At 44.3% G+C, this 26,523-nt stretch overlaps 1 pseudogene; it reads right to left on the reverse strand.

The window, feature by feature from the left end:
* Positions 1 to 1,273: 1,273 nt before the first annotated feature.
* The window catches only part of LOC135537255 (contactin-1a-like), a 53,169-nt pseudogene continuing 27,919 nt past the window's right edge, over positions 1,274 to 26,523 (reverse strand).

Consider the following 26,523-nt stretch of genomic DNA (forward strand, 5'->3'; position numbering starts at 1 on the left):
ATAAGGACTGCTAAAGGTCAACTCCACAGGTACTGGTCTATAAGGACTGCTAAAGGTCCACTCGAGAGGTACTGGACTGCACCTTTCACATTGATTGGCAGAAGGTCTTCATAGATGAGTGGCTGCAAACTGTAAATAATGTAAAATGAAGGAATGCTACCCCCTGGTGGCATGATGAAAGTAATACAACAAATAAACCTCAAGATTTAGTGACGCTCACATGATACTTACAATCCTGGAGCATTCATGTGTATTCTATTTAATGAGTTTACAGCATGATCCTCGTATACATAACAAGGGAAAACAAATCCTATAATAAAATAAAACAGCAGCACATCAATATTCTTCAACCCTGATTTCTTGTTACCATTCTGTTAAAACATTCTGCCATCGTCAGTGCAAAAATCGGAACAAGCCTAAATACCGGGGCATTGTCGTAGCGATATGGCTTTCGCTTGCGCATCTAGAAGACAGAATTCACTATGAATGCGAAGCTAATTAACGGTGTGGTATAGTACAGTGTAAGAAAGAATAGCATTCAAAGCTAGCAATCTCTGCAGAGTTGGTTATAGCGATATCCATATGAGCCGTGTGTGTGTGTGTGTGTGTGTGTGTGTGTGTGTGTGTGTGTGTACGAATCTGAAGAGATAAATAAACAGAAAAGGAAACAAAACTAAATATCTATTTTCACAGCAGCACCAATACAGAACAATTAAAAGGATTCTCCAAGGAACCAATCAAACATAAACACACATTACTTCTAATCTGGTGTCGTCTTGAAATGGCAAACGTGTGGAGACTAAATATCCAAACAGCTGGGTGAGTCAAGCGGAGGAAGAGGCTGTGTAGTTGGTGTCTGAGCTGCATACAATCTTACTCTGATCATTCCTTTACAGTTCACTCATTACAAACGCCATACAGTGTAGTGTTGATTACAGTCCGTCATTGTCTTATACATTTCGGCTAGAATATGTTGGGAAGATTGTACAATATGATTCATCATAAGGCATATTGGAAAAAATCTATTCTCTTTGTACCCGTTCAATTCCTTCAGTACCTGTTCAATAAATAAATCAGAGAGGATTTCTTGATGTCTTACAGTAGAGTAACGTTCGTAGATTCTACAGCTCGGCAGGTCATTTCTGTACGGTGACACGGTGCTCTGTTTTGTTGTGGGAAGACATACAGACAGTAAGAGGTTCAGGAAAGATTGGACGTCCTTAAGGAGATGTAGGAAGTTGATGTGAGAGTTGTTTCTGTCAAACCTCCCCACAGTCCACCCAGACATGTCCTGGGTCTCTATATCCCCAATCCCACGATGCACAGGGCCAGCAGTAGCATGGCGGCCAGACTGAGAGTGGGTCTCAGGAAAGACGCCTTACCTGGAGGAGGGGAGGGACACGGTAAGAGGCATGCTGGGTAAGACACTGTCTGGACAACAAACACACTCAAAGAATATTCCTCCTCAGATCTTTTCCTCCTTTCCTCTGACGTTTTGAGAAGGTGAGGAGAGAGGAATCAAATAAGGAATCGAGGAAAATACTTTTGAGATTCACCCACAAATTGACATGGCCCTTCAATTCCCAACCAGATACTAACCAGTAGACCCATCTGTCCCTTACTTACCCTGAAGCCTGATCTTCCTGATGGGGCCGTCTCCACCCTCATAGCGACCTCTGACCTCCAGCTCGTAGTCCCTACCTGGGGCATGGGGAAGTCAATGAAGTGCCAGCCCGTCATGTAGATCGGCCCTGTGATGTAGCCAGTCTTCCTGAACATCACCTGGAGAGGAGAGGAGAGGAGAGGAGAGGAGAGGAGATGAGAGGAGAGGAGAGGAGAGGAGATGAAAGGAGAGGAAAGGAGGAGAGGAAAGGAGAGGAGAGGAGATGAGAGGAGAGGAGAGGAGATGAAAGGAGAGGAAGGAGGAGAGGAGAGGAGAGGAGGAGATGAGAGGCGAAGAGGAGAGGAGAGGAGAGGAGAGGAGAGGAGAGGAAAGGAGAGGAGAGGAGAGGAGAGGGGATGAGATGAGATGAGATGAGATGAGATGAGATGAGAGGAGAGGAGAGAGAGAGGAGAGGAAGGGAGGAGGAGAGGAGAGGAGAGGAGAGGAGGAGATGAGAGGAGAGGAGAGGAGATGAGGGAGAGAGGAGGAGAGGAGAGGGAGAGGAGAGGAGAGGAGAGGAGAGGGAGAGGAGAGGAGAGGAGAGGAGGGGAGAGGGGAGAGGAGATGAGAGGAGAGGGAGAGGGAGATGAGATGAGATGAGAGGAGAGGAAAGGAGAGGAGAGGAGAGAGGAGGAGGAGATGGAGAGGAGAGGAGGGAGGAGGAGGAGAGGAGAGGGGAGAGGAGAGGAGGGAGGAGAGGATTTCTTGTCTTCTGAGGACACTTATTTCCACAGGCTCAAACTGGATCACACCAGTTGCTGCAAGATTCAAATGAAACAAAGTAAAATGCCTTTAAATACCTTATAATATAGTGGGAAGGACTCATTGCCAAACCAGTCGTAGGAGATGTGGTGCCACCACACGACAGCCACTTGCCAGAGTAGCTGATGTAACGCCACATTTGGGGAGCCACACTTGGAGCTGCAGAGAATAGAATATTAATCTCAACGGGATCACCTACAATAGACATGTACTGTATATGGAATTCCAGTGTGGTTTTTGGCATCTGGTCTTACGTGCTCTCTTGGTGAACATCTCGCAGTGTTCGCTGGGAGGGCCGACACCGGCTCCATTGTAGGCTCTGACCTCGATGAGGTAGTGGGAGTCTGGCAGCATGTTCTCCAGCCTGGTCTGGTTCTGGAGGCGGGCACAAAGATACGATTGGCCCCCGGCTCTGTATCGTCATACTTCCTCCAGTACTTCACCTGGTCAGAAAGCCGGGATTGGTCAGAGCAGGTGTCAATCAATTTGAACCAAAACTGGTGATCCAATCAAAATGTTCACCAGTTCCTCACACAGAGACCTATTCTTCTTTCACGTCAGGCTGGCAAGGAAGCCACAGTTGAACACAAGGTATTTTATTTGTTAGAGTCTCATGAGAAGGGCCATCCCACTGGGCAAAAACAACTGATTGTATTTGCAAAAAATCATCAAGGGAATTTCATATTTTTTTCTCACCCAACTTTAAACATAAATCCAATGACATGATACTTTTGTTGTTGTTGATTTCACATTAAACTCACGTTAGTTGACAACTCAGCCAAATGTAAATCAAAACAAGATGTTGAACTGACGTCTGTGCCCAGTGAGATGTGTTTTTCCTGATCACTTAACCAGACCATCATTCGTAATCTGAGCAGGAAAATGTGTCCTTCCCCATAAATCATGGACATCACTAGACATCCAGGAACTTTAAAGAGCAACAGACCTGGTATCCATCTATGTACTGCTGAAGGCCGGTACCAGTGTCCATGACTGGTATCCACCAGACCAGAGCTTCATGGGACGAGACAGGCCTGGAGTATACATCTGTAGGAGACTCAGAGGGGACTAGTGGGGGAGGGAGAGGGGGAGGGAGGAGAGAGGGAGAGAGGGAGAGAGGGAGAGAGAGAGAGAGAGAGAGAGAGAGAGAGAGAGAGAGAGAGAGAGAGAGAGAGAGAGAGGGGGAGAGGGGTAGATCAGATTGAGAGAAACTTGTAAAGGCTGCCAATTGTCATGTCTTTACTATCATTAAATGAAGACTTTTAGTTTTTAACAAAGATTATCTGTAATTAGTATTACGCGATTAACTAATTAATCAGGTAACTGTATATAACTAGGTCGGGGCACCAAGGAAAAATATTCAGATTACAAAGTTAGAATTTTTCTAATATAACTTTTTGAATATTTTCATATCTGATAGTCTTCTGATTAATTAATTATTTATTTTACCTCACGTTAGTCTCATTCCAAACGTTGTAAATTGTTGGTTATCTGCACAAACCCAGTCTTCACTATGAGTCATCCATACATCAATTGTCTTAAATAATTTATTTATTAACTAACTAAACAATCACAGAAATGCACACACAAAAACAAACCATGTAAATATGGTTACAAGAAATGATAGGGGAATGTGTCCTAGTGGGCTGAACCGGCATGGCAGCTTGTTAGACAAAGGGGAAGTGGGGGTTGACTGAAATAAGACAACACACAGTTGATAATTGTAACAATTGAAATGCTAATCCTTTGAACATGAATGCTCACTCATTCGGGAATAATTGCAATCAATATATATATTTACGTTCAGTGTGTCGTCGGGATCTCTGCTGAAAAGTTTGTTTCTTTTGTAGAATTGTCCGTCTCTCTCTCTGTCGTGGTTAGGATGGATAGTTCAGAGTGACATTCATTCATGTCGTTATGGATAGATGTTTCTAGGCGGTTGTCATTCTTCGCGTTCAATGATACCGAATTCACCTGCAGACTAGTAATTAATATCTTGTTCTTATTCTGTCGGTATCGATAGTCTAAAAGTTTAACCTCGTGGATGATTAAAAGATTCAGCAGTCTGGTCTCAAACCTTGGCCCTCTAGTTATCGAGTTAAGCTGGTCTGCAACCTTTGTCCTCTCGTAATGGAGAGAAACATGGTCTGTTGAGAAATTCTCAAAGTTGGGGTTTTATTCGGGAGTTGCAGAAAAGGGCCTGTCCCAGGATGCCTGACCCTAACTGGGCTCATGGGCGGTCCTCTGATTTAGTTCAACTCAAAGGGGAATTGGAGTTTCCTTCATTAAACAGTCCAATATCACATTACTCAATTTTACAAACAGTATCATCCTCACTCATTCATCTTATACAACAATTAGATGTAAGCCTCATATCTGAGGCTGTTATATAAACAGCATTATGGTAATGTGGCCGCACAGTCTCCCATGAGCTTCACCAAATTGTACAAACTGGACCAGTTCGTAGCTGGATTCTTCACCGATATGTTATACCTTCTCCGGAACATAAATGTTGTTCGGACCTCAAGTTCTGTGAGGTGGAAGAAATTCCTTTGTTCTCTATGAAAATTCACTCTGTCTCTATACTGTGGCCATGAGGAGATCATCTCCTCCAGGAATTTACGACCTCTCTGACCAGTTGTAGGAGAATTTACGACCTCTCTGACTAGTTGTAGGAGACAGAGAGAGGGGGATGGTTCTCGCTGTACCCAAAGATGGCAACGTCATGACACTATCATCTTGAAGAGGTTAAAGAACATGTTTACCATGGCTAGGGTTAGGGCTGAGGGCTAGGGTTAGGGCTGAGGGTTAGGGTTAGGGCTGAGGGTTAGGGCTGAGGGTTAGGGTTAGGGCTAGGGTTAGGGCTAGGGTTAGGGCTGAGGGTTAGGTTTAGGGCTGAGGGTTAGGGTTTAGGGCTGAGGGTTAGGGTTAGGGCTGAGGGTTAGGGCTAAGGTTAGGGCTAGGGTTAGGGCTGAGGGTTAGGGCTGAGGGTTAGGGTTAGGGCTGAGGGTTAGGGCTGAGGGTTAGGGCTGAGGGTTAGGGTTAGGGCTGAGGGTTAGGGTTAGGGTTAGGGCTGAGGGTTAGGGCTGAGGGTTAGGGCTGAGGGTTAGGGCTGAGGGTTAGGGTTAGGGCTAGGGTTAGGGCTGAGGGTTAGGGTTAGGGCTGAGGGGGTTAGGGTTAGGGTTAAGGTTAGGGCTAGGGTTAGGGCTGAGGGTTAGGGTTAGGGTTAGGGCTACAGGTTAGGGTTGAGGCTAGGGTTCGGGCTGAGGCTAGGGTTAGGGCTGAGGCTAGGGTTAGGGTTGAGGGTTAGGGCTGAGGCTAGGGTTAGGGCTACAGGTTAGGGCTGAGGGTTAGGGTTGAGGCTAGGGTTAGGGCTGAGGGTTAGGGTTGAGGCTAGGGTTAGGGCTGAGGCTAGGGTTAGGGCTGAGGCTAGGGTTAGGGCTGAGGCTAGGGTTAGGGCTGAGGCTAGGGTTAGGGTTGAGGCTAGGGTTAGGGCTGAGGGTTAGGGTTGAGGCTAGGGTTAGGGCTGAGGCTAGGGTTAGGGTTGAGGCTAGGGTTAGGGCTGAGGCTAGGGTTAGGGTTGAGGCTAGGGTTAGGGCTGAGGGTTAGGGTTGAGGCTAGGGTTAGGGCTGAGGGTTAGGGTTGAGGCTAGGATTAGGGCTGAGGCTAGGGTTAGGGCTGAGGGTTAGGGTTGAGGCTAGGGTTAGGGCTGAGGCTAGGGTTAGGGCTGAGGGTTAGGGTTGAGGCTAGGGTTAGGGTTGAGGCTAGGGTTAGGGCTGAGGGTTAGGGTTGAGGCTAGGGTTAGGGCTGAGGCTAGGGTTAGGGTTGAGGGTTAGGGTTGAGGCTAGGGTTAGGGCTGAGGGTTAGGGTTGAGGCTAGGGTTAGGGTTGAGGCTAGGGTTAGGGCTGAGGGTTAGGGTTGAGGCTAGGGTTAGGGCTGAGGGTTAGGGTTGAGGCTAGGGTTAGGGCTGAGGCTAGGGTTAGGGCTGAGGCTAGGGTTAGGGTTGAGGCTAGGGTTAGGGTTGAGGCTAGGGTTAGGGCTGAGGCTAGGGTTAGGGCTGAGGGTTAGGGCTGAGGGTTAGGGTTGAGGCTAGGGTTAGGGTTGAGGCTAGGGTTAGGGTTGAGGCTAGGGTTAGGGGTGAGGCTAGGGTTAGGGGTTGAGGCTAGGGTTAGGGTTGAGGCTAGGGTTAGGGTTGAGGGTTAGGGCTGAGGCTAGGGTTAGGGCTGAGGCTAGGGTTAGGTTGAGGCTAGGGTTAGGGCTGAGGGTTAGGCTGAGGGTTAGGGTTAGGCTGAGGCTAGGTTAGGGTTGAGGCTAGGGTTAGGGCTGAGGCTAGGGTTAGGGCTGAGGCTAGGGTTAGGGCTGAGGGTTAGGGCTGAGGCTAGGGTTAGGGCTGAGGGTTAGGGTTGAGGCTAGGGTTAGGGTTGAGGCTAGGGTTAGGGTTGAGGCTAGGTTAGGGTTAGGCTTAGGGTTAGGGTTGAGGCTAGGGTTAGGGTTGAGGCTAGGGTTAGGGCTGAGGGTTAGGGCTGAGGCTAGGGTTAGGGTTGAGGCTAGGGTTAGGGCTGAGGGTTAGGGTTGAGGCTAGGGTTAGGGTTGAGGCTAGGGTTAGGGTTGAGGCTAGGGTTAGGGTTGAGGCTAGGGTTAGGGCTGAGGCTAGGGTTAGGGTTGAGGTTAGGGTTAGGGCTGAGGCTAGGGTTAGGGCTGAGGGTAGGGTTAGGGCTGAGGCTAGGGTTAGGGTTGAGGTTAGGGTTAGGGCTGAGGCTAGGGTTGAGGCTAGGGTTAGGCTGAGGCTAGGTTAGGGCTGAGGCTAGGTTAGGGGTTGAGGCTAGGGTTAGGGGCTGAGGCTAGGGTTAGGCTGAGGGTTAGGGAGCTGAGGCTAGGTTAGGGTTGAGGCTAGGTTAGGCTGAGGCTAGGTTAGGCTGAGGCTAGGTTAGGGCTGAGGCTAGGTTAGGTTGAGGCTAGGTTAGGGCTGAGGCTAGGGTTAGGGCTGAGGGTTAGGGTTGAGGCTAGGGTTAGGGCTGAGGGCTAGGGTTAGGTTGAGGCTAGGTTAGGGCTGAGGCTAGGGTTAGGGCTGAGGCTAGGGTTAGGGGTTGAGGCTAGGTTAGGTTGAGGCTAGGGTTAGGGGCTGAGGGTTAGGGCTGAGGGTTAGGTTAGGGCTGAGGGTTAGGGTTAGGGCTGAGGGTTAGGGCTGAGGGTTAGGGCTGAGGGTTAGGGTTAGGGCTGAGGGTTAGGGTTAGGGCTGAGGGTTAGGGTTAGGGCTGAGGGTTAGGGCTGAGGGTTAGGGTTGAGGTTAGGGTTAGGGCTGAGGGTAGGGTTAGGGCTGAGGCTAGGGTTGAGGGTTAGGTTGAGGTTAGGGTTAGGGCTGAGGGTTAGGGTTAGGGCTGAGGGTTAGGGCTGAGGGTTAGGGCTGAGGTTAGGGTTAGGTTTAGGGCTGAGGCTAGGGTTAGGGTTAGGGCTGAGGGTTAGGGCTGAGGGTTAGGGCTGAGGGTTAGGGCTTAGGGTTAGGGCTGAGGCTAGGGTTAGGGCTGAGGGTTAGGGTTAGGGTTGAGGCTAGGGTTAGGGTTAGGGCTGAGGGTTAGGGTTAGGGTTGAGGCTAGGGTTAGGTTAGGGCTGGGGGTTAGGTTAGGTTGAGGCTAGGGTTAGGGTTAGGGCTGAGGGTTAGGGTTAGGGTTGAGGCTAGGGTTAGGGTTAGGGCTGAGGGTTAGGGTTAGGGTTGAGGCTAGGGTTAGGGTTAGGGCTGAGGGTTAGGGTTAGGGTTGAGGCTAGGGTTAGGGTTAGGTTTAAGAGGGTTTCTTTGGGTTGCACAGGCCTATTACAACTTTCTGCCCTGTTTCTATATTGTACATCAGTCCGGTCTGGAGAGGGTGAGAGAACATGAAAGGTCGAGTGCTCCGAGGGGTCACCCATGCCGGTTCAACAACAGGAGGAAGGGTTAATTAAGTGCTGAGAATGAACAAGTTGAATTAAAACAATTTTAAAAAAACATGCAAGCTGGATCAATAAATGAATAGATAAATAATTGAATAAGTAAATAATATAGTACATAATTAAAAATCACACCAAGGGATGAAGGGATTCAGGAATTCAGTGCTGCATAAATAAGTGCTGTGTTAGAGTGCTTCATTTATGAAAGACAAGCAGGCCAATAAATCCATTGTTTTTTATTGAACTTCCTCCTGGTGGTGGCAACCCCTCCAGCTCTCCTGATTGGGCCTCACTGACTCCCATGGTCAAGGCTATATACTACTCTTTACCATGCAGACCAAAGTCTTCAGATTGACTATCCACCAGGATTCAGCTCTTCTTCTCTGGTTTGAGGCTAGGGTTAGGGTTGAGGTTAGGGTTAGGGTCGTGGTTGAGGTTAGGGTTGTGGTTGAGGTTAGGGTTAGGTTTGTGGTTGAGGTTAGGGTTGTACCGGGATGTGGTCATACTGCTAGTATGACCCTCACCATCTCGTGGGGTTAGGGGTTAGGGGTTAGTATGACCCTCACCATCTCGTGGGGTTAGGGGTTAGTATGACCCTCACCATCTCGTGGGGTTTAGGGGTTAGTATGACCCTCACCATCTCGTGGGGTTAGGGGTTTCTATGACCCTCACCATCTCGTGGGGTTAGGGGATATGACCCTCACCATCTCATGGGGTTAGGGGTTACTATGGGGGTTAGGGGTTTCTATGACCCTCACCATCTCGTTTGGTTAGGGGTTAGGGGTTAGGGGTTACTATGACCCTCACCATCTCGTGGGGGGTTAGGGGTTAGTATGACCCTCACCATCTCGTGAGGTTAGGGTTAGGGGTTATGACCCTCACCATCTCGTGGGGTTAGGGGCTAGTACGACCCTCACCATCTCGTGGGTTAGGGGTTAGGGGTTAGTATGACCCTCACCATCTCGTGGGGTTAGGGGTTAGGGGTTAGTATGACCCTCACCATCTCGTGGGGTTAGGGGTTAGTATGACCCTCACCATCTCGTGGGGTTAGGGGTTAGGGGTTTCTACGACCCTCACCATCTCGTGGGGTTAGGGGTTACTATGACCCTCACCATCTAGTGGGGTTAGGGGTTAGTACGACCCCATCATATCATCTCATGGGGTTAGGGGCTAGTATGACCTTCACCATCTAGTGGGGTTAGGGGTTAGTACGACCCCACCATCTCATGGGGTTAGGGGCTAGTGTGACCCTCACCATCTCGTGGGGTTAGGGGTTATTATGACCCTCACCATCTCGTGGGGTTAGGGGTTAGGGGTTACTATGACCCTCACCATCTCGTGGGTTAGGGGTTAGGGTTACTATGACCTCACCATCTCGTGGGGTTAGGGGTTAGGGGTTATTATGACCCTCACCATCTCGTGGGGTTAGGGGTTAGGGGTTACTATGACCCTCACCATCTCGTGGGGTTAGGGGTTAGGGGTTACTATGACCCTCACCATCTCGTGGGAAGGAGTTAGTATGACCCCACCATCTCATGGGGTTAGGGTTAGGGGTTACTATGACCCTCACCATCTCGTGGGGTTAGGGTTAGGGTTAGTACGACCCTCACCATCTCGTGGGTAGTAGATAGTGGTCGACAGGCTGTAGGGTCCATCTCCTTTGGAGTTAAACGTCTTCACCTTCACCTGGAACTCCTGACCTGGAAGTCGTTCGACTTGACCCTGAAAGAGGAGTCTCGATGGACGAAAGCGCCGTGTCTCTGGGTCTGATATGGTCTCATACCACCAGTCAACATCATCATGAGGCTTGAATGCCACAACGTAGCCAAACTTCTTACCGTAGAAGTGCTGAGGCTGTACGGGCTGTGGATGGAAGATGACAGAGGAAGATCACATCCGTTATTTACCTAATCATCAAGACCCACAACATTACAAACTGACCAACATTTTGATTGAACGCTGCTCAAAGAAAAACCACATTAGTAACTTTAAATAGATACCATAGATTTTGTATGAAACATTATGGCAGAATACAGGTGGGTGTATTTCGACAAAAGCACATTGCACATCCGAACAGAAACTAAAACAAGAGTTGTACTAAAACAAATAAAATAATAGATGAATTGGATCAGGTGGGTTGGTTACTAACTGGAGCAACAGCCTGTGGACCGTAGTTCTGCACAAAACAGGACTGAAGAACGCTGGGTCAGAACATGGTTAGAAGGGTTGAAAAGTGTCAGAGGGAAGAGAGAAACTCAGACACTTACTGTCCATGTGATGATCAACTCCCATCTTTACCCCGTAGCCTCCAACGTTGGTCGGGCCACCACAGGCACTGAGAGACACAGTGGAGTGTGTTTCCAACAGGTGTTATTAGACACTCACACAGAAACACACACATTTCTTGGCAACAACAACATGTTAGTGCCCCAGGCTGGTCCCTACCTGCGTCCCAGGTTTTGATCTTCATTGAAGGGATGCTGGCCTCCCCCGCCTCCAAACTCATTAGTAGCATAGACCCTGAACTCATACTCCATCCAGGGGTACAGGTCCACAACATCAGCCATCACTGACATGTAATCCAGGGCCGTAGGGGCTGAGAGAGAGAGAGAGAGAGAGAGGGAGGGAGGAGAGAGAGAGACAGAGAGAGAGAGAGAGAGAGAGAGAGAGAGAGAGAGAGAGAGAGAGAGAGAGAGAGGGAGGGAGGGAGGGAGGGGGGAGAGAGAGAGAGAGAGAGAGAGAGAGAGAGAGAGAGGAGGGAGGGAGGGAGGGAGGGGAGGGAGGGAGGAGGGAGGGACGGACAGACAGGCAGGAGAGAGAGAGAGAGAGAGAGAGAGAGAGAGAGAGAGAGAGAGAGAGAAAGTATGTTAAGCATTAAAGGCTAGTGCTTTCACGTTGTTGCTGTCAGCGGTAGAGTAAGTCCGCCCTCTGGTGGTATACTCCTGTACTTACAGGTGGATGCGTCCCTCCAGTCCACTTCAGTTAGTGCGTAGAAGTCTCTGGTCTGGATGGTGTACCCAAGGATGGGGCTGCCATGGTTGGACCCTCGGTTCCACACCAGCTTCACCGAGGTGTCCCTGATCTCCTCAACCCTCACCCCACCGGGAGGAGCAGGAAGACCTTTGACCTTGAGGTCTGCTGACGCGTGACGTTGTCCACGGCAGTCTGGGCTGTACAAGTGTAGCCCCCGTGTCTCAACTGACATTCATTATCTTCAGCTCTCCACTGTCCTCACGATCCTAGATGGACAGAGAGACAGGGTTAAACACATCACACACTGTCCTCACCATCCTGGATGGACAGAGACAGGGTTAAACACATCACACACTGTCCTCACCATCCTGGATGGACAGAGAGACAGGGTTAGACACATCACACACTGTCCTCACCATCCTGGATGGACAGAGAGACAGGGTTAAACACATCACACACTGTCCTCACCATCCTGGATGGACAGAGACAGGGTTAAACACATCACACACTGTCCTCACCATCCTGATGGACAGAGAGACAGGGTTAAACACATCACACACTGTCCTCACCATCCTGGATGGACAGAGAGACAGGGTTAAACACATCACACACTGTCCCCAACATCCTGGATGGACAGAGACAGGGTTAAACACATCACACACTGTCCTCACCATCCTGGATGGACAGAGAGACAGGGTTAAACACATCACACACTGTCCTCACCATCCTGGATGGACAGAGAGACAGGGTTAAACACATCACACACTGTCCTCACCATCCTGATGGACAGAGAGATAGGGTTAAACACATCACACACTGTCCTCACCATCCTGGATGGACAGAGAGACAGGGTTAAACACATCACACACTGTCCTCACCATCCTGGATGGACAGAGAGACAGGGTTAAACACATCACACACTGTCCTCACCATCCTGGATGGACAGAGAGACAGGGTTAAACACATCACACACTGTCCTCACCATCCTGGATGGACAGAGAGACAGGGTTAAACACATCACACACTGTCCTCACCATCCTGGATGGACAGAGAGACAGGGTTAAACACATCACACACTGTCCTCACCATCCTGGATGGACAGAGAGACAGGGTTAAACACATCACACACTGTCCTCACCATCCTGGATGGACAGAGAGACAGGGTTAAACACATCACACACTGTCCTCACCATCCTGGATGGACAGAGAGACAGGGTTAAACACATCACACACTGTCCTCACCATCCTGGATGGACAGAGAGACAGGCTTAAACACATCACACACTGTCCTCACCATCCTGGATGGACAGAGAGACAGGGTTAAACACATCACACACTGTCCTCACCATCCTGGATGGACAGAGAGACAGGCTTAAACACATCACACACTGTCCTCACCATCCTGGATGGACAGAGAGACAGGGTTAAACACATCACACACTGTCCTCACCATCCTGGATGGACAGAGAGACAGGGTTAAACACATCACACACTGTCCTCACCATCCTGGATGGACAGAGAGACAGGGTTAAACACATCACACACTGAGAAACAGGTGAATTTCAGTGTACATCCTGAATATACTGAACTGATATGGAATTGACCCCAACCCTGCTGGTTTGTGCTATCCCTCCTACCATGATGCGTCATAGTGCTTCCACTCTAGGTAGAAGTCGATGACCCTGAAATCCAGAGACCAGATGAAGGTGATGTCCAGACTGGGTCAAAGGAGGCCTGGCACTGCAGATGCACCTCCTCTCCTACCATCACCTGAGTGTCCTCTGGGGCTACTGTGATCTGTGTCGCCTCTGTGTCACACACACACAGTAGAGAAGACTGTTGACTCACACTGTGCATTATGCTGGCTGTACACAGACCCAGCTTTAAAGAGCAGTACTCGTGTCAATACAGCATCAGAATGGGATCAGATAATGAGACAACAGATGGTTGACTGTCCCCAACGTCCCCAATAACTACACATGAACATTCAAGGTAGATCAATATTAGGGCACATTTTAGACAGCTGTGTAAAGCTGGATGGAGAGTGATACCTGTGATGGTGAGAGTCCTGTGCTGTTGGCCTTCCCTCTGTCATTCTCAGCTAAGCAGGTGTACACCCCCTCGTCATTCCTGGTGGCATTCAGATCTCCAGACTCCCATCAAACATTATGGAGATACTATGGAGGGAAGGAAACACGTCATTCACAACCACACAGTATTGGATTTCTTTCAAATGTTTGTAGGTTCTCCTACAGTTGCTCTGATGAATAACAAACTCAGATGTCAATAAATCAACCAACCAACCAACCAATCAACCAACTAATCAATCAATCAATAAACCAACCAATCAATCAACCAGCCAACCAATCAATCAACCAGCCAACCAATCAATTAATAAACCAAACAATCAATCAATCAACCAGCCAGCCAACCAATCAATAAATCAATCAATCAATCAATCAATCAACCAACCAACCAACCAACCAACCAACCAACCAACCAACAACCAATTAATCAATCAATCAATCAACCAACCCACAACCAATTAATCAATCAACCAACCAACCAATCAAACAAACGTTTGTAAAGCCTTTACGTTGAAATAAAATTCCCACAAAGAAATCGTTATTTACCGTGAGTTGTTGAAGAGCACTTCTTTTCCCTTGGTCCAGGTGAACCTGGGTCTGGGGGCAGCTCTGGGCTTACACTCTATGACCACACGGCCGTTGTTAGCTCCTAGAAGATGCTTCTTCACTGGGTTCAACTCAAACGTCGTGGGCACAAGCTGAGATGGGGAGGGAAGTGGTTGGATGTCATTATCTATCAATGAGGACTAGGGCATAAGCTGGGATGGGAAGTGGTTGGATGTCATTATCTATCAATGAGGACTGGGGCACAAGCTGAGATGGGGAGGGAAGTGGTTGGATGTCATTATCTATCAATGAGGACTAGGGCATAAGCTGGGATGGGAAGTGGTTGGATGTCATTATCTATCAATGAGGACTGGGGCACAAGCTGGGATGGGGAGGGAAGTGGTTGGATGTCATTATCTATCAATGAGGACTGGGGCACAAGCTGGGATGGGGAAGGAAGTGGTTGGATGTCATTATCTATCAATGAGGACTGGGGCACAAGCTGGGATGGGAAGTGGTTGGATGTCATTATCTATCAATGAGGACTGGGGCACAAGCTGGGATGGGGGAGGGAAGTGGTTGGATGTCATTATCTATCAATGAGGACTGTGGCACAAGCTGGGATGGGGAGGGAAGTGGTTGGATGTCATTATCTATCAATGAGGACTGAGGCACAAGCTGGGATGAGGAGGGAAGTGGTTGGATGTTATTATCTATCAATGAGGACTGGGGCACAAGCTGGGATGGGGGAGGGAAGTGGTTGGATGTCATTATCTATCAATGAGGACTGGGGCACAAGCTGGGATGGGAAGTGGTTGGATGTCATTATCTATCAATGAGGACTGAGGCACAAGCTGGGATGGGGAGGGAAGTGGTTGGATGTCATTATCTATCAATGAGGACTGTGGCACAAGCTGGGATGAGGGAGGGAAGTGGTTGGATGTCATTATCTATCAATGAGGACTGGGGCACAAGCTGGGATGGGGAGGGAAGTGGTTGGATGTAATTATCTATCAATGAGGACTGGGGCACAAGCTGGGATGGGGAGGGAAGTGGTTGGATGTCATTATCTATCAATGAGGACTGGGGCACAAGCTGGGATGGGGGAGGGAAGTGGTTGGATGTCATTATCTATCAATGAGGACTGGGGCACAAGCTGGGATGGGGAGGGAAGTGGTTGGATGTCATTATCTATCAATGAGGACTGGGGCACAAGCTGGGATGGGGAGGGAAGTGGTTGGATGTCATTATCTATCAATGAGGACTGGGGCACAAGCTGGGATGGGGGAGGGAAGTGGTTGGATGTCATTATCTATCAATGAGGACTGGGGCACAAGCTGGGATGGGGGAGGGAAGTGGTTGGATGTCATTATCTATCAATGAGGACTGGGGCACAAGCTGGGATGGGGAGGGAAGTGGTTGGATGTCATTATCTATCAATGAGGGGGCACAAGCTGGGATGGGGAGGGGAAGTGGTTGGATGTCATTATCTATCAATGAGGACTGGGGCACAAGCTGGGATGGGAAGTGGTTGGATGTCATTATCTATCAATGAGGACTGAGGCACAAGCTGGGATGGGGAGGGAAGTGGTTGGATGTCATTATCTATCAATGAGGACTGGGGCACAAGCTGGGATGGGGAGGGAAGTGGTTGGATGTCATTATCTATCAATGAGGACTGGGGCACAAGCTGGGATGGGAAGTGGTTGGATGTCATTATCTATCAATGAGGACTGGGGCACAAGCTGGGATGGGGAGGGAAGTGGTTGGATGTCATTATCTATCAATGAGGACTGGGGCACAAGCTGGGATGGGGGAGGGAAGTGGTTGGATGTCATTATCTATCAATGAGGACTGGGGCACAAGCTGGGATGGGGAGGGAAGTGGTTGGATGTCATTATCTATCAATGAGGACTGGGGCACAAGCTGGGATGGGGGAGGGAAGTGGTTGGATGTCATTATCTATCAATGAGGACTGGGGCACAAGCTGGGATGGGGAGGGAAGTGGTTGGATGTCATTATCTATCAATGAGGACTGGGGCACAAGCTGGGATGGGGAGGGAAGTGGTTGGATGTCATTATCTATCAATGAGGACTGGGGCACAAGCTGGGATGGGGGAGGGAAGTGGTTGGATGTCATTATCTATCAATGAGGACTGGGGCACAAGCTGGGATGGGGAGGAAGTGGTTGGATGTCATTATCTATCAATGAGGACTGGGGCACAAGCTGGGATGGGGAGGGAAGTGGTTGGATGTCATTATCTATCAATGAGGACTGTGTATATAAGTGACCACTATGTCGTTGCTATAGTTGATGACTATGGTGTTTTTTACATTCCCAGAATCAAAACTAGAAGCACGGTGGGGGTGTGCTCGTTAATGATACACATTGGTTTTCAAAGACGAACCAATGAGGTGCAGTTCAGGGCACAGACTAACCAATCACATATAGTTTGTGTTACAGACTAACCAATCATTGGTAGTTTGTGTTATACACTCACCAATGACACGTAGCTCAGCGCTGGCGTAGATGATACCCCAGTAGTTCTCAGCGATACACTGGTACATCCCAGAGTCCTCAAACGTCAGACTGGAGAACTTCAGCTCACCTTTACCATACTGGGGGAAAAATAGTACTAGATAAGATGGTGCCCATCTTTCCTATTGAATTAGTACTAGATAAGATGGTGCCCATCTTTCCTATTGAATTAGTACTAGATAATATGGTGCCCATCTTTCCTATTGAATTAGTACTAGATAAGATGGTGCCCATCTTTCCTATTGAATTAGTACTAGATAAGATGGTGCCCATCTTTCCTATTGAATTAGTACTAGATAATATGGTGCCCATCTTTCCTATTGAATTAGTACTAGATAATATGGTGCCCATCTTTCCTATTGAATTAGTACTAGATAAGATGGTGCCCATCTTTCCTATTGAATTAGTACTAGATAAGATGGTGCCAATCTTTCCTATTGAATTAGTACTAGATAAGATGGTGCCCATCTTTCCTATTGAATTAGTACTAGATAAGATGGTGCCCATCTTTCCTATTGAATTAGTACTAGATAAGATGGTGCCAATCTTTCCTATTGAATTAGTACTAGATAAGATGGTAACCATATTTCCTATTGCAATAGTACTAGATAAGATGGTGCCCATCTTTCCTATTGAATTAGTACTAGATAAGATGGTGCCCATCTTTCCTATTGAATTAGTACTAGATAATATGGTGCCCATCTTTCCTATTGAATTAGTACTAGATAAGATGGTGCCCATCTTTCCTATTGAATTGAGATCAAGTCCAGCTTATTTCACTATCCTTATACAGTGGAACTACACAACAGATGTAAATGAATTGTGGTAGGTGTTAATTAAAACACCTACCACAAAAGCACGCTAGCAAAGAATTGAATTAGTACTAGAAAAGATGGTGCCCATCTTTCCTATTGAATTAGTACTAAATAAGATGGTGCCAATCTTCCCTATTGAAGATAAGATGGTGCCCATCTTTCCTATTGAATTGGTACTAGATAAGATGGTGCCAATCTTTCCTATTGAAGATAAGATGGTGCCCATCTTTCCTATTGAATTAGTACTAGATAAGATGGTGCCAATCTTTCCTATTGAATTAGTACTAGATAAGATGGTGCCAATCTTTCCTATTGAATTAGTACTAGATAAGATGGTGCCCATCTTTCCTATTGAATTGAGATCAAGTCCAGCTTATTTCACTATCCTTATACAGTGGAACTACACAACAGATGTAAATGAATTGTGGTAGGTGTTAATTAAAACACCTACCACAAAAGCACGCTAGCAAAGACCCATAAACATCAAATCATTGCGCTAATGCTAGTTAGCATTGGCCCTCAAAACTACCTCTAACTTCCTTCATACTGGACACAGAGACATACAAATGGTATCCTCAAGTTCATCTGACTCTGGGGAAGTAGATACGTGTATCCCTTTAAGGAGTTTGTGATCATCTGTCCAATTTTGACTTTGACGGTGAAGTAGCCCTTTAAAGAATGACAGCCTGCAGGGGGAGGACAGGCATCTTTACCGAGTATCCATCCTTGAGCCATCGGATGTATGGGCTAGGCTTCCCATTAGCTACACAGGACATGGTGTGTTCTGACCCTACGTCCTTCCGGGTGTTGTTGATGGTCACAGCCCACTCAGGAGCAGCTGTCAATCAAAACACAATTTAAAATGTTGAAACACATACACACAATAATGAAACCATGTGTATGTTTTGGTTTCAGTAAATCATATATTAGTGTTAGTGGTACTAACATTGTAATGTAAAGTGTTAGAAGCAAGTGCTACGTACTGCATATCAGATCTGTTATTGTAACACTGTAGAGATGGAGTCTGGTATCCTACCCTCTTCTCTTATTGTAACACTGTAGAGATGGAGTCTGGTGTCTTACCCTCTTCTCTTATTGTAACATTGTAGAGATGGAGTCTGGTATCCTACCCTCTTCTCTTATTGTAACACTGTAGAGATGGAGTCTGGTATCCTACCCTCTTCTCTTATTGTAACACTGTAGAGATGGAGTCTGGTATCCTACCCTCTTCTCTTATTGTAACACTGTAGAGATGGAGTTGGTATCTTACCCTCTGATCTTATTGTAACACTGTAGAGATGGAGTCTGGTATCCTACCCTCTTCTCTTATTGTAACACTGTAGAGATGGAGTTGGTATCTTACCCTCTTCTCTTATTGTAACACTGTAGAGATGGAGTCTGGTATCCTACCCTCTTCTCTTATTGTAACACTGTAGAGATGGAGTCTGGTATCCTACCCTCTTCTCTTATTGTAACACTGTAGAGATGGAGTTGGTATCTTACCCTCTTATCTTATTGTAACACTGTAGAGATGGAGTCTGGTGTCCTACCCTCTTCTCTTATTGTAACACTGTAGAGATGGAGTCTGGTGTCTTACCCTCTTCTCTTATTGTAACACTGTAGAGATGGAGTCTGGTATCTTACCCTCTTCTCTTATTTTAACACTGTAGAGATGGAGTCTGGTGTCTTACCCTCTTCTCTTATTGTAACGCTGTAGAGATGGAGTCTGGTATCCTACCCTCTTCTCTTATTGTAACACTGTAGAGATGGAGTCTGGTATCCTACCCTCTTCTCTTATTGTAACACTGTAGAGATGGAGTCTGGTATCCTACCCTCTTCTCTTATTGTAACACTGTAGAGATGGAGTCTGGTATCCTACCCTCTTCTCTTATTGTAACACTGTAGAGATGGAGTCTGGTATCCTACCCTCTTCTCTTATTGTAACACTGTAGAGATGGAGTCTGGTATCCTACCCTCTTCTCTTATTGTAACACTGTAGAGATGGAGTCTGGTATCTTACCCTCTTCTCTTATTGTAACACTGTAGAGATGGAGTCTGGTATCCTACCCTCTTCTCTTATTGTAACACTGTAGAGATGGAGTCTGGTATCCTACCCTCTTCTCTTATTGTAACACTGTAGAGATGGAGTCTGGTATCCTACCCTCTTCTCTTATTGTAACACTGTAGAGATGGAGTCTGGTATCCTACCCTCTTCTCTTATTGTAACACTGTAGAGATGGAGTCTGGTATCCTACCCTCTTCTCTTATTGTAACACTGTAGAGATGGAGTCTGGTATCCTACCCTCTTCTCTTATTGTAACACTGTAGAGATGGAGTCTGGTATCCTACCCTCTTCTCTTATTGTAACACTGTAGAGATGGAGTTGGTATCTTACCCTCTTCTCTTATTGTAACACTGTAGAGATGGAGTCTGGTATCCTACCCTCTTCTCTTATTGTAACACTGTAGAGATGGAGTCTGGTATCCTACCCTCTTCTCTTATTGTAACACTGTAGAGATGGAGTCTGGTATCCTACCCTCTTCTCTTATTGTAACACTGTAGAGATGGAGTTGGTATCTTACCCTCTACATAGAGCCAGGCCTGATGCCAGTCCTGCCATTTCTGGTTGATGGCCTCACACTCGTACCCTGCTGAGTCTTCATACTGGACGTTGTAGAGGTGGAGCAGCGCTCCAGACATGCTGACCTGAGCGCTGGCAGGCAGGTCGGTAGCACCTATCTTCCTCCAGACGATATGAGGGGCCGGACTGGACGCAAAGACAACAAGAGAAGAAGGAACTAACTCAGCACGGTTATGTCTCAAATGGCAGGCCTCGTGTCTTATGAAGGCTGAATGAATCCTCCATAAGCCCTTTATAAGGCATACATAACTGTTTCACAACAGTTGTGTGTAAGCAAATGGATGCCATCTTCTCTAGTTACAGTGTGACAAGTGAACAAAAGTCCCCAAAGTCTTGGTGTTTGTTTCATCAGTAGCTAAATATCTGTCATTTCCATATTCTGACTCACTTTCCCAGAGCGAAGCACTCCAGTGTGACGTTGTAGTTGAGCATAGCTGTGGTGTCAGGGAACTTCACTACGAGGTCGGCCTTGTATCTCTTCTCTGGGCCTGTGGGGATGAAAGGGTCATAGGTCAACACTATGGAGTTGCTCAAAAGACATTGATGTATGGTCAGTTTTTGTGTTTTTTTCCAGTCTAATGTTTAGGGATAGATTTCATGATGATCCCAGATCTGTGGCTAGGATGCACCTCTACCTAGACACGGATCTAAGGTCAGTTTTGTGTCTTTCCATCTAAAGAAACATCTTATATTTTGGGGAGGGTTTAAGCTGATCCTAGATCTGAGCCTAGGAGTAACATCAGTATACAGTATATAGGTAACACAGCTATAGGCTAGTGTACTATACAGGTATCACAGGTATAAACTAGTGTACTATATAGTTAACACAGCTATAAACTAGTGTACTATATAGTTAACACAGCTACAGGCTAGTGTACTATACAGGTAACGCAGCTATAAACTAGTGTACTATATAGTTAACACAGCTATAAACTAGTGTACTATATAGTTAACACAGCTATAGGCTAGTGTACTATATAGGTAACACAGGTATAAACTTGTGTACTATATACTGTAGGTAACACAACTATATACTTGTGTACTATATAGGTAACACAGGTATAAACTAGTGTACTATATAGGTAACACAGTCATGAACTAGTGCACCATATACTGTAGGTAACACAGCTATAAACCAGTGTACTATATACTGTAGGTAACACAGCTATAAACTAGTGTACTATATAGGTAACACAGCTATAGGCTAGTGTACTATACAGGTAACATAGCTATAAACTAGTGTACTATATAGGTAACACAGCTATAAACTAGTGTACTATATACTGTAGGTAACACAGCTATAAACTAGTGTACTATATACTGTAGGTAACACAGCTATAAACTAGTGTACTATACAGGTAACATAGCTATAAACTAGTGTACTATATAGGTAACACAGCTATAAACTAGTGTACTATATAGGTAACATAGCTATAAACTAGTGTACTATATAGGTAACACAGCTATAAACTAGTGTACTATATACTGTAGGTAACACAGCTATAAACTAGTGTACTATATAGGTAACACAGCTATACACTAGTGTACTATATAGGTATCACAGCTGTAAACTAGTGTACTATATAGGTAACACAGCTGTAAACTAGTGTACTATATAGGTAACACAGCTATAAACTAGTGTACTATATACTGTAGGTAACACAGCTATAAACTAGTGTACTATATAGGTAACACATCTATAAACTAGTGTACTATATAGGTAACACAGTCATGAACTAGTGTACTATATAGGTAACACAGCTATAAACTAATGTACTATACAGGTAACATAGCTATAAACTAGTGTACTATATAGGTATCACAGCTACAGGCTAGTGCACTATACAGGTAACATAGCTATAAACTAGTGTACTATATAGGTATCACAGCTACAGGCTAGTGTACTATATAGGTAACACAGCTATAAACTAGTGTACTATATAGGTATCACAGCTACAGGCTAGTGTACTATATAGGTAACACAGCTATAAACTAGTGTACTATATAGGTATCACAGCTATAAACTAGTGTACTATATAGGTATCACAGCTACAGGCTAGTGTACTATATAGGTAACACAGCTATAAACTAGTGCACTATACAGGTAACACAGCTATAAACTAGTGTACTATATACTGTAGGTAAAACAGCTATAAACTAGTGCACTATACAGGTAACACAGCTATAAACTAGTGTACTATATACTGTAGGTAAAACAGCTATAAACTAGTGTACTATATAGGTAACACAGCTATACACTAGTGCACTATACAGGTAAAACAGCTATAAACTAGTGTACTATATACTGTAGGTAAAACAGCTATAAACTAGTGCACTATATAGGTAACACAGCTATAAACTAGTGCACTATACAGGTAACACAGCTATAAACTAGTGTACTATACAGGTAACACAGCTATAAACTAGTGTACTATACAGGTAACACAGCTATAAACTAGTGTACTATACAGGTAACACAGCTATAAACTAGTGTACTATATAGGTAACACAGCTATAAACTAGTGTACTATACAGGTAACACAGCTATAAACTAGTGTACTATATAGGTAACACAGCTATAAACTAGTGTACTACATAGGTAACACAGCTATAGACTAGTGTACTATATAGGTAACACAGCTATAAACTAGTGTACTATACAGGTAACACAGCTATAAACTTGTGTACTATATACTGTAGGTAACACAACTATATACTTGTGTACTATATAGGTAACACAGCTATATACTAGTGTATTATATAGGTAACACAGCTATAAACTAGTGTACTATACAGGTAACACAGCTATAAACTAGTGTACTATACAGGTAACACAGCTATAAACTAGTGTACTATATAGGTAACACAGCTATAAACTAGTGTACTATACAGGTAACACAGCTATAAACTAGTGTACTATATAGGTAACACAGCTATAAACTAGTGTACTATACAGGTAACACAGCTATAAACTAGTGTACTATATAGGTAACACAGCTATAAACTAGTGTACTATATAGGTAACACAGCTATAAACTAGTGTACTATACAGGTAACACAGCTATAAACTAGTGTACTATATAGGTAACACAGCTATAAACTAGTGTACTATATAGGTAACACAGCTATAAACTAGTGTACTATACAGGTAACGCAGCTATAAACTAGTGTACTATATAGGTAACACAGCTATAAACTAGTGTACTATATAGGTAACACAACTATATACTAGTGTATTATATAGGTAACACAACTATATACTAGTGTATTATATAGGTAACACAGCTATAAACTAGTGTACTATACAGGTAACACAGGTATAAACTAGTGTACTATACAGGTAACACAGCTATAAACTAGTGCACTATATAGGTAACACAACTATATACTAGTGTATTATATAGGTAACACAGTCATGAACTAGTGCACCATATACTGTAGGTAACACAGCTATAAACCAGTGTACTATATACTGTAGGTAACACAGCTATAAACTAGTGTACTATACAGGTAACACAGGTATAAACTAGTGTACTATACAGGTAACATAGCTATAAACTAGTGTACTATATAGGTAACACAGCTATAAACTAGTGTACTATATACTGTAGGTAACACAGCTATAAACTAGTGTACTATATACTGTAGGTAACACAGCTATAAACTAGTGTACTATACAGGTAACATAGCTATAAACTAGTGTACTATATAGGTAACACAGCTATAAACTAGTGTACTATATAGGTAACATAGCTATAAACTAGTGTACTATATAGGTAACACAGCTATAAACTAGTGTACTATATACTGTAGGTAACACAGCTATAAACTAGTGTACTATATAGGTAACACAGCTATAAACTAGTGTACTATATAGGTCTCACAGCTGTAAACTAGTGTACTATATAGGTAACACAGCTGTAAACTAGTGTACTATATAGGTAACACAGCTATAAACTAGTGTACTATATACTGTAGGTAACACAGCTATAAACTAGTGTACTATATAGGTAACACATCTATAAACTAGTGTACTATATAGGTAACACTGTCATGAACTAGTGTACTATATAGGTAACACAGCTATAAACTAATGTACTATACAGGTAACATAGCTATAAACTAGTGCACTATATAGGTATCACAGCTACAGGCTAGTGCACTATACAGGTAACATAGCTATAAACTAGTGTACTATATAGGTATCACAGCTACAGGCTAGTGTACTATATAGGTATCACAGCTACAGGCTAGTGTACTATATAGGTAACACAGCTATAAACTAGTGTACTATATAGGTATCACAGCTATAAACTAGTGTACTATATAGGTATCACAGCTACAGGCTAGTGTACTATATAGGTAACACAGCTATAAACTAGTGCACTATACAGGTAACACAGCTATAAACTAGTGTACTATATACTGTAGGTAAAACAGCTATAAACTAGTGCACTATACAGGTAACACAGCTATAAACTAGTGTACTATATACTGTAGGTAAAACAGCTATAAACTAGTGTACTATATAGGTAACACAGCTATACACTAGTGCACTATACAGGTAAAACAGCTATAAACTAGTGTACTATATACTGTAGGTAAAACAGCTATAAACTAGTGCACCATATAGGTAACACAGCTATAAACTAGTGCACTATACAGGTAACACAGCTATAAACTAGTGTACTATACAGGTAACACAGCTATAAACTAGTGTACTATACAGGTAACACAGCTATAAACTAGTGTCCTATACAGGTAACACAGCTATAAACTAGTGTACTATATAGGTAACACAGCTATAAACTAGTGTACTATACAGGTAACACAGCTATAAACTAGTGTACTATATAGGTAACACAGCTATAAACTAAACACAGCTATAGACTAGTGTACTATATAGGTAACACAGCTATAAACTAGTGTACTATACAGGTAACACAGCTATAAACTACTATATACTGTGTACAACTATATACTTGTGTACTATATAGGTAACACAGCTATATACTAGTGTATTATATAGGTAACACAGCTATAAACTAGTGTACTATACAGGTAACACAGCTATAAACTAGTGTACTATATAGGTAACACAGCTATAAACTAGTGTACTATATAGGTAACACAGCTATAAACTAGTGTACTATACAGGTAACACAGCTATAAACTAGTGTACTATATAGGTAACACAGCTATAAACTAGTGGTAACACAGCTATAAACTAGTGTACTATACAGGTAACACAGCTATAAACTAGTGTACTATATAGGTAACACAGCTATAAACTAGTGTACTATATAGGTAACACAGCTATAAACTAGTGTACTATACAGGTAACACAGCTATAAACTAGTGTACTATATAGGTAACACAGCTATAAACTAGTGTACTATATAGGTAACACAGCTATAAACTAGTGTACTATACAGGTAACGCAGCTATAAACTAGTGTACTATATAGGTAACACAGCTATAAACTAGTGTACTATATAGGTAACACAACTATATACTAGTGTATTATATAGGTAACACAACTATATACTAGTGTATTATATAGGTAACACAGCTATAAACTAGTGTACTATACAGGTAACACAGGTATAAACTAGTGTACTATACAGGTAACACAGCTATAAACTAGTGCACTATATAGGTAACACAACTATATACTAGTGTATTATATAGGTAACACAACTATATACTAGTGTATTATATAGGTAACACAACTACATACTAGTGTATTATATAGGTAACACAACTATATACTTGTGTACTATATAGGTAACACAGCTATATACTAGTGTATTATATAGGTAACACAGCTATAAACTAGTGTACTATATACTGTAGGTAATACAGCTATAAACTAGTGTACTATATAGGTATCACAGCTATAAACTAGTGTACTATATACTGTAGGTAACACAGCTATCAACTAGTGTACTATACAGGTATCACAGCTATAAACTAGTGTACTATACAGGTAACACAGCTATAAACTAGTGTACTATACAGGTATCACAGCTATAAACTAGTGTACTATATACTGTAGGTAACACAGCTATAAACTAGTGTACTATATAGGTAACACAGTCATGAACTAGTGCACTATACAGGTAACACAGCTATAAACTAGTGTACTATATAGGTAACACAGCTATAAACTAGTGTACTATACAGGTAACACAGCTATAAACTAGTGTACTATATAGGTAACATAGCTATAAACTAGTGTACTATATAGGTATCACAGCTACAGGCTAGTGCACTATACAGGTAACATAGCTATAAACTAGTGTACTATATAGGTATCACAGCTACAGGCTAGTGTACTATATAGGTAACACAGCTATAAACTAGTGTACTATATAGGTATCACAGCTACAGGCTAGTGTACTATATAGGTAACACAGCTATAAACTAGTGTACTATATAGGTATCACAGCTATAAACTAGTGTACTATATAGGTATCACAGCTACAGGCTAGTGTACTATATAGGTAACACAGCTATAAACTAGTGCACTATACAGGTAACACAGCTATAAACTACTGTACTATATACTGTAG

Source organism: Oncorhynchus masou, unplaced genomic scaffold (genome assembly GCF_036934945.1).
Source record: "Oncorhynchus masou masou isolate Uvic2021 unplaced genomic scaffold, UVic_Omas_1.1 unplaced_scaffold_733, whole genome shotgun sequence".
NCBI lineage: Eukaryota > Metazoa > Chordata > Actinopteri > Salmoniformes > Salmonidae > Oncorhynchus > Oncorhynchus masou.